Source organism: Vespa mandarinia, chromosome 8 (assembly GCF_050613455.1).
Source record: "Vespa mandarinia isolate Hongniang chromosome 8, ASM5061345v1, whole genome shotgun sequence".
Classification (NCBI taxonomy): Eukaryota; Metazoa; Arthropoda; class Insecta; order Hymenoptera; family Vespidae; genus Vespa; species Vespa mandarinia.
In genome coordinates, this window is record NC_140817.1 from 7,872,501 (window position 1) to 7,881,730 (window position 9,230).

At 27.0% G+C, this 9,230-nt stretch overlaps 1 long non-coding RNA gene across 1 annotated transcript; it reads left to right on the forward strand.

The window, feature by feature from the left end:
• The first annotated feature begins 4,211 nt into the window (after positions 1–4,211).
• On the forward strand, positions 4,212–8,370 carry LOC118451050 (uncharacterized). Its single transcript, XR_004841012.2, has 3 exons — positions 4,212–4,359; positions 6,510–6,853; positions 7,068–8,370. It is a non-coding gene; the product is annotated as an uncharacterized LOC118451050 (long non-coding RNA).
• The last annotated feature ends 860 nt before the right edge of the window (positions 8,371–9,230 follow it).

Sequence of the window (9,230 nt, forward strand, 5' to 3'; positions counted from 1 at the left end):
CTATTTTGACTTTGCCGGTATTTTAGAGTTCTTCTATAAAAAATAACAATTTTAGTAATTGTCAAATCATAGCAGTAGACTTACATAATACAATAATCAGATGTTAACATACTAAGTTTCCTATTATATGCCATGTTAAAATAAAAAATGTTGTTTTCTTTTCATATTACTATCATCAATATTCCAAAAAACATATCATTTAATTTACTGTCGATGTTATTATTCGAAAGCTTTATTAATGCGAAGTTATCAATGTATTGTTCTGGTTATTTTCGCAAAGTTTTTTGACGCGAATCCGTCCGATGAAACGAAAAAGAAGTTTATTCACGTACAATTTTTATATCGGATGTCAAACTATATTGAATAATAAGAGCACGTCAATCAATTACTAATCAATATGTAAATTGTCACGGGTCGGCACGCCCATAGGGAATTCTTCATTCAATTCGGATCTCATATGCAGAACGAAAGAGAGTTACTCTTTACGAAAGAAAAAGTTGAATAAATTTTATCAAATCTTCTTTCTAATAGTAGCCTTTGAACTTAAAAAATGTTTTGGTACCTTTTCAGTCAGTTAGTTTTGAAAAAGACGTAAGTATTACGATTTGGACATTACGATCATTAATTTTCTCTTTCTTTATGTTCTCAAATGAAAAGAAAAATACATTTGAACTTTAACGCACGCATTAAAAAAAAAAGCATGTATATATGTAGGTCATCTATAGGTTAATTAAACGTAGCATCGAAGCTTCTCTTTGTGATTTTCTAACGAATCGATTAAGAAACAAAACAAACGTAATAGAAAAATGAAGAATTCGTCATAGACGGTGGCCGTTTTGAAGCGGCGTCTTGACTTTAATCGACGGCTTTTAATTTCAATTGATAAAATAGAAATTAAAGTAGACAATTCGTAATGTTAAGTAATTTTAGTACACTATTATGGAATTATAAACGAGAAAAATTTATAGAAAGTTTCAATTGAAAACGACCGGTTTCGATTTCAACCGCGTTTAATTGATATTGGAGATTGATCTAAATTTTAACATGAACCCTTTGAAATGAAACTGCCAGTTAAATGAATGCAATTTTCGATATGGAGTGTTGAGAGCCGTCACTTCGCGGACAATTTAGCTTTTCATTGGTACGGTAATAAATGTATCTTTTGTTACGAGAGCATGAGGAAGGTGTAATATCATAAATAAACAAAAAGGTATGCTTTTATAAATGGTTCATCTCGCCTTTTATCTTACTCCTTTTTATACTTGTATAATTTAATAGCTGTTATATTTTTAATCTTTCATTATGTAAAGTTATAAAAAAGCTTTATAAGACATTTCCTGATTTCAAAAAGACAATTGTGGTGATTTTTGGGGCAAAGTAAATTCGTTCAATTCCTACGAGATTTTCTATTTCGAGCGTAAATACGATCAATAAGTAAAATACTGTTACCTAAAAGTTAATTTATTATAATGAAAAATTTAACTGTAGTTCTAATTACTGGAAATCTTTATTCAAGGTTACTAGTATTTTTCGAGTAATCTTTGAAAATAGGTTCTTTGAGAAATCGTGGAACTCTTTAAGTTGAACACACCTTCGATTTTATACTTTTGTTAAGTAGTTCGAAAAGTATTCTCTTGTTGTCATATATTTTCTTTTGAGAAAATGGTACACCTTTTTCGAAAGGAAAGGAGTGAACACTAAGAAATTCGCATATTTTTAAAGATTTGTGATCAAAATGTGAATCATGACGTGAATAAAAGAAAAAGACGGATTTTTGTTCTTCTTTTATAAAGGAAAGTTACTCCTTCGTCAATTGAAAAACGTCAAGAAAAATAACAAAATTTTTAGAAAATAAGAGACTAACTTTCTCTATTGCTAATCCTGCTATTACGAAAATCAAAGTTTTTGTCTTTTAATAGTCGGGCTACAATAAAAATTAACTTGTTGGCGAATATCATAAATTTTCTAAAATTACCCGAAACTTTGTGAAGATAAAGTATGTATCGATCTGAAAATAAAAACCTTTATTAGCTTCTTTGAGAATAATATTTTTCAAAAATATTTTTAAAGGATTTCTAATGCCTAAGCTTTTTAAATAATAAGCCGTGGTGTCTTCATTTCTCACACTTACATTTTTGTTTCATAAGTAACTTCTCAAAAATAAAAATTAGTAACTTCTCAAAGTTGTACATACCCGTTATATAACGTGTATAAGTCTTATTGTAGTTTGAAATGCGACTTTAGTTGAGCAAAGAAAAAAGATAAAGGAAAGAAGAACGATAATATTTGCAAATATCAATTAGTTTATTGTAAATTCTTTGTATAAATATTTAAATATTTCAAGAAAAATCAATATATATATATATATATATATAGAATAAAAGTAGTGAAGTATTAAGAAATGTTGTAATATTGATAGAAAAAAAATTGGATTGAATTTAAAAAAAATATAAAATTTGATATGTTTTGTTTGTTTATTGTCGTGTTAGTAGGTCGATCGGACGGTTGGACAATAACAATTTTATCGCTATACATACGACATTTAGTTAGAAAATAGGATTACTTGGTATTAAATATAATACAATTTTAAATAATTACAATTTTTTTCTTTTTTTGTTAAACATAACATATGGTAATTGAATATACTCAGTATATCGTAAATCAAGAATAACGAGTTTTTATTATGTTCGATATTTCATAATACAGTTATCATCGAAGAAATTGCGCTAAAGTATAATTCTTAATTGTTCAAGCTTAAACTATTTATATTGTATTTATTTTTTATTAAAACACCTTTCATAATTTAAATCGCAATGTATGTATATATAATTTCAAAATCTCTATACTGTTACAGCGTAGCATTTATGAAATCTCAAATATCGAGTTTAAATACAGAACATCTAAATAATTGGATTTAAGAGATAATCTGTAAGAATTTTATTCTTACGAAAAGATCTACCTATTATATACATTTCTATGCTACGATTTTAACACGATCATTATTGGAAAAGCATTATGTTTCTCTAATACATTTCATACATACTTATAAATTTTGGTCACAAAATATTTTGACTTTCGACAAAATTGCACTACTTAAATCGGATTGTACCAAATTGGATTACATTATTTTTTGAATACAAAAATTTATTACTATATTTCTATTAATAATAAAAGGTGGTATAATGATAATTATCTTTTTCAAGAAGTATCTTAATGACAATCCACAATAGTTTAACCTGTCTAGTCTTTCGTACAGTTAAAGATATATTGTATCTAATACGTTGTATGCAAGGTCTTCTAACAGGAAACATGAACAACAAGGAGCTATCACATTTTTCTTCTTACAAAATTTTATTTGTTTAAATGATTTTTGTCATATTGTATCTAATACATTGTATGCAAGGTCTTCTAACAGGAAACATGAACAACAAGGAGCTATCACATTTTTCTTCTTACAAAATTTTATTTGTTTAAGTGATTTTTGTCATTAAGCCGCACAATATTGTTGCTACACTAATATTTATAATAATTGATATTATTTTTTAATTAAATCTCTCTATTTACAGATATTTTATCTTTTTAGATAAAAACATAAGAAACTGGTTGGGCTGGAGATATAAAAAAATTACGATGGTAAAGAGTCAAGAAGAATTTTCTGAGAAAATTTTTTTAGCTTTTCATTATTTTCTTTAAACAAAAAAATCTCTATTCTTTATGTATATATAAGTTTTAATTTATAGTTTGAATTGAATTTGTAGTTTTAATTTATAACTTGGATTGAATAGTACAGATTAGGATTGTTAAAGTTAAGAAAAAATTTTTTGACTTTATTCATATAAAATTTGCAATAATTATTTCCATTGGATTATTTTTTTCGAATATGAGTTATCTGAATCTAGTTTATATATTATTTTCTTATGATGAAATTTTTTGATATATACTTTAATAATAAATGTATTATAGAAAAAAATGATACAGTTAACAGTTTATAAATAGAAAAATTATAGAAAAAAACCAAAATAAACATAAAAGTATTTAAAGACAATGAAAAGGTCATAGAAGAAAGGAAAGGAGGATGTTGAGTTAGAAACGAAAAAGATTATTCGTTATCCAATATCCTAGAAGAAAAATAACGGTAAACGTAATGATATGATTCGTTATTACCAAATAATGACGTCATTAACGTCAAGTAAGGTACTTGGGGGCGGAAACTGTTCGTAAGAAATTCAGTGAGTAGGGGTAGTAAAAGTAAAAGAGAATCGAAAATGGGGTTACGAACGAGTATATAAATTCGTAAAAATTATTAGTTCAACGATGTGACTGACAAAATGTGTTAGAGACGTGAACTTATAGTCTAGGGTAAATTCAAATAAATTTTTCATTTTGTATTTTTCATTTTGTATTGTATTTCGAAAATTAGAAGTTATTTGACTTAGTTAATTTTTTGTACCTTTAATATTAAATGTAAACTAAGTTAATTAACTTCTAATACTTGAGTTTGAAGTAAAGAGAAGAAGAAAGGTGAGCGAGAGAGAGAGAGAGAGAGAGAGAAAGAGGGAAGATTTATCTACGTTTGTATATGAGTTTGTGTATTTCATTATTTATTAGAAACCTAAATTGTTATTTTACTTTTAAAAGGAAAAGTTTTGTGGTCGTCGATTTTTCTGATTTTATATATCTACGTTATCAAATCAAGACAGCAGAAAAAGAAGTCGATCAAGGATTTTTCTTTCTAGAAAAAAGAGCAGGAGCGATATATGTATCTTCTATTTTTTTCTATTTTTATTTTTTACATCTTCCTTTTCGGAACCTGGTCCAAAGAATGTATCGTTCTGATTTCTAATTAGAAATATATAAATTAAAGGAATATATAAAGGCGTATAGAAATTAAAGGAATATTTAGAAAAAGAGAGCAAAACTATGCCTTTTGCGAAATCAATTTTGACTTTGTCTTTGATCGTATGTCTTTTATAATCTATTTGGAATAAGACAAGTTATTACTACCACATCTATTAAATTTCTTGTTGCTGTTTAATATTTTTTGATAAATAAGTACTTTTGAGAATGAAGAGCATTTTGTATAAGAGTATTAAGTGAGAATGATCATTCGTCATTTTAATGTAAAACGTTTTCTCGATCGGTAACCTTCTCGCCGATTTGTTTTCCGCGAATTTGTCGGTTACGTTATTATCGCTCATTGAAATCTTTTATTCTCAGAAAATTTCATAGACTTTAAAATAAACTTTGCAAGATTATTCGCGTTTTTTTTTCTTATCTTAAGCGACCCAGTCATATATTCTTGATTTGTTACTTTGACGTAAAACAACTAATTTATATAAATAAGGATATATTTCGATATATTGTTTTTTCCCTCCATTCTTTTCTTTTCATCTTTGTATGTGTTTTTTTCTTAAATGTGGCCATTACTTTCTTCGAGTCATTTCAATGATATTCGAGCACTCATACATTTTATATCGTTTCCACTATTTCTTTGCCGCGACTTTTCTATTTACGAAAATTTGACATTTGATTTAAGCGTAGACACGATTATCGGTTTCTATTATTACGATTTAAAATAGGCAAATAATTTTTTAATCATATAAGTGATATCAACAAAAAATGATTTTATTATTCCTCACTCTTTCTTTTTCATCCTTTTTCGATGTTAACGAATAAAATGGGTTTGAAAGTGAAAACTTCTTTTCCTCTCTTTGAAACGTGACGGACGGTTCTCGAGCCTCCTTTTATGACACTCGGCTCGTAGATAAAGTAAGGGACAATGAGATTTGGCCAAAAGTCAAAAATATCATTTTTCATTTCTATCGTTGCTCCATTTAAATAAAGCTACTAGACCTACTTACGTTACTTTTCCTTTTTATTTTCTTTGATATTTCTAGCTAATAGAAAAAAGAGGTGTACAAAGCTCATGGTAACTGAAGATTTATTTATAGCTTATATATCATCGGCAATAGATTTAACCTTCATGTTGTTCAAACTATCCTTTTTCGTATTTGATCTAACATATTTGTATTTCTAATATACGATTTCAATACGTAGGGTGTAGCTATTCGATTAAGAATATTTTTTCCTAGATATTATTTAAAAAATTTTTCAACAATGCCCCTTCAAACTACTAAAATTTTTCAACAATGCCCCTTCAAAATTAGTAGCAATAAATTGACAAAGAGCAATAATATTCCCACTATTCTTCAACTATACCCGCTTGGAATAATACTGATAGAACTGTAGTAATCGTTGGAATCTCTCATTTTCTATTTTTTTCTTCATTTCTTGATTTATTGTCCCGTGTTAGTGAGCTTTCATGTATACCTATTTTCACACATATATACATAAGTAAATACTCTTCTCACTCTCTCAATCTTCCTCGTGTTCTATCGTTCGCAATATTTTCTTTTTCTCAATCTATAAAATGTCGCTTTTCTATCTTCAATGGAATTTTCTGGATCATCGAAAAAAAAAACAACTGATTCTTTTTTCACTTTTTTCAGAAAAAAGTATCATTAGGAGATGAGTACAACGATTCTGGAATATTATCAGATGGATATGCTAGTAATTATACATTTTTTATGATCGGAACTGTCTCAGATACAAATTGCAGTTTATTATTTTGAAATCATACTCAACAGCATCCAAATAATATACATTCTAACAAACTATTCGTAACTCACAATGAATGATTTTTTAAATGAATATTAACTTATCTATATTATTTACTGAATTTAAACAAATTGATGATTTTTGATGGATCTGAATAGTGTTACAAAAATCATGTCTATCAGGAATAATAGATATATTCTTTTCTGTTCAATTTTTGACGCAGAGTATTTAAACGGTATGTTGAAAGATATTGTTTTATGAAAAAAAACTATATAAACTAATATTAATGGAATTAATTATTTTAATAAATTTTTAATTAATTTAATTAATTATTAAATGATAATAATATTATACTAGCATAAAAGTTTTATTTATTTAATACATCTTTTCATTAAGAGATAGATTTAATAAGTAAATAATAGATTTTAAACTGGCTATTGTTTTTGTAGAGCGAGTATTCTCAAGCATAAAATTATTATAACAACAATTTCGATAATCAAAACATTGGAATGGACAGAGACAGATTTCCAGAAATGTCTGTAACGATAATTCTTCACCTAGTTTAGGAGAATAAATCGTCAATTATTGCTAATTACCGCAAATTTCTATTACCATCGATATAAATTCCCAGGGAAGAGTAAAAACATTTCGATACAAAAAATGCCAAACTCATTGCTGTAACTATAAGGAATTTTGTAATATAATCAGTACAGAAGATGACACACTACTAGCGAATCCAAATTATACATTCGTGACAGATTATTTAGCACCATATGAAATATTATTTAAAAAATTATTTCTGTTAAAATTCGAATATTCAAATGTTCTTATTATGCGTAAACAATTCAATGCTAAATAGCCATTTAAAATCTCATTAGATATTTGTCGTTATAGATATACGTAGAGTTACTATATAATTACTTTAAAATGGAATATTATCACTAAAATTATAATATACTCATTCGTCGGTGATGATATTGAATTTCCATCGTTTACTAAATCTGTTGCTGATTATAGTATAGCACAAAAATAGGACTAAGAAAAATGTCGACAGTAGAGAATAAGCAGGAAAGGAGTTCAATTGTCGAATGTTGAACAAAAACACTATGCAGAAAACGATAACTCCTTCGAGATGATTCTCTTCTAATAATCTAATAATCGTTATGATAACGTCTATCTGACTTTTACTTATTAATACAGCTGATGTCATGATTAATGGTCTAGCAATGGATTCAAAATTACAGATCATTGTATGCAGTTTAATCTGTTCTGATCTTTTTATCCTAGAACATTTCCCATTAGAAAAAAAAATACAGGAAATGTTCGTACCATTGAATCTACGTAATTTATCATCTTCCTTGAAACGATGATCATTTGCTTGAGAAAAAGCTCAGCTAAATCAATAAAAGCAACTGGTACTATGCTGAACAGGAAAGGCATATAAATGATCGCCGATAAGTTTTTTCGGAGAATATATTCGAAGAAGAAACAATATCACAATTTTTTAAATGAGTCTTATAAAATCGACTCCAATTTTCTTTGTACCTTGGAAGATCGCTTAAAAGATTATCAATTACAGAACCATAATAACACCAACCAAAAGATCATTCGAAAAACTATTTGAAAGATCGTTGAGAATATAAATTTTTATTATATTTCAGATATTCGTTTAAAAAAATGTTTATATTGTAAGATTAAGCAATGTAATGATTAGTATGCTTCTAATAAAGTTGAGTATAAATTCATCAACAATGTGGATTTTTTTTCTTCATATAGATATATCGAAGCAATTCCGGAAAGTGACCTCCACAAATTAATTTTCACATGAACTTCAATTTCATTATTTTTCTTCTTAAACTTTCTCATATAAAACACTATACGATCTGAACTACTTTTACCACAGTTGTCTACATTATATTCCAATAGAATTAATTACTGTAATTTTCCAGACTATATTTAGCATCGTTCATTATATCGTCTCCATATGCAAACGACATTTTCATTCTTCTTATGGTAGGTGTGTTCTAACGAAATTTTGTCAATATTTTACGTGGCACTTAACGTGTTAATAAAAAAGAAAGCATAAAAATTATAATAATTATTAATAGCTGTAGCAAATTTTAACTCTTGAGTTTTTTCTATTTAAGCATAACTTCGACTAATCAGAACTCTAATTCTCTAGTACTTAAGTATACTAATTACTAGAAATATGTAATAAATTATATGGAAAAACAATAAAGTTACTCGAAGTTACAAAAAGTTTATTTGTGAATCACTCTTTTTAATTTCGTACATTAATCATTAATTCGAAACCTTACCTAAGAGAATCCAAATGATATACACTTTAACAATACTCTTCGTAACGCACAATGAATAATTTTTTTTAATGAATATAATTTATCGATATTATTCACCGAATTTAAACCAATTGACGATCTTAGAAGGAATGATGATTACTATCATAAATTCATGTCTATCTGGAATAATGCATAAAATTTCCATATCCAATTTGTGGCATAGCGAATTTAATCGGGTATGTTGACAGACATCGTTTTATGAGAAAAGCTATATAAACTATTATTAACGAAATTAACAATTTTAATTAATTATTA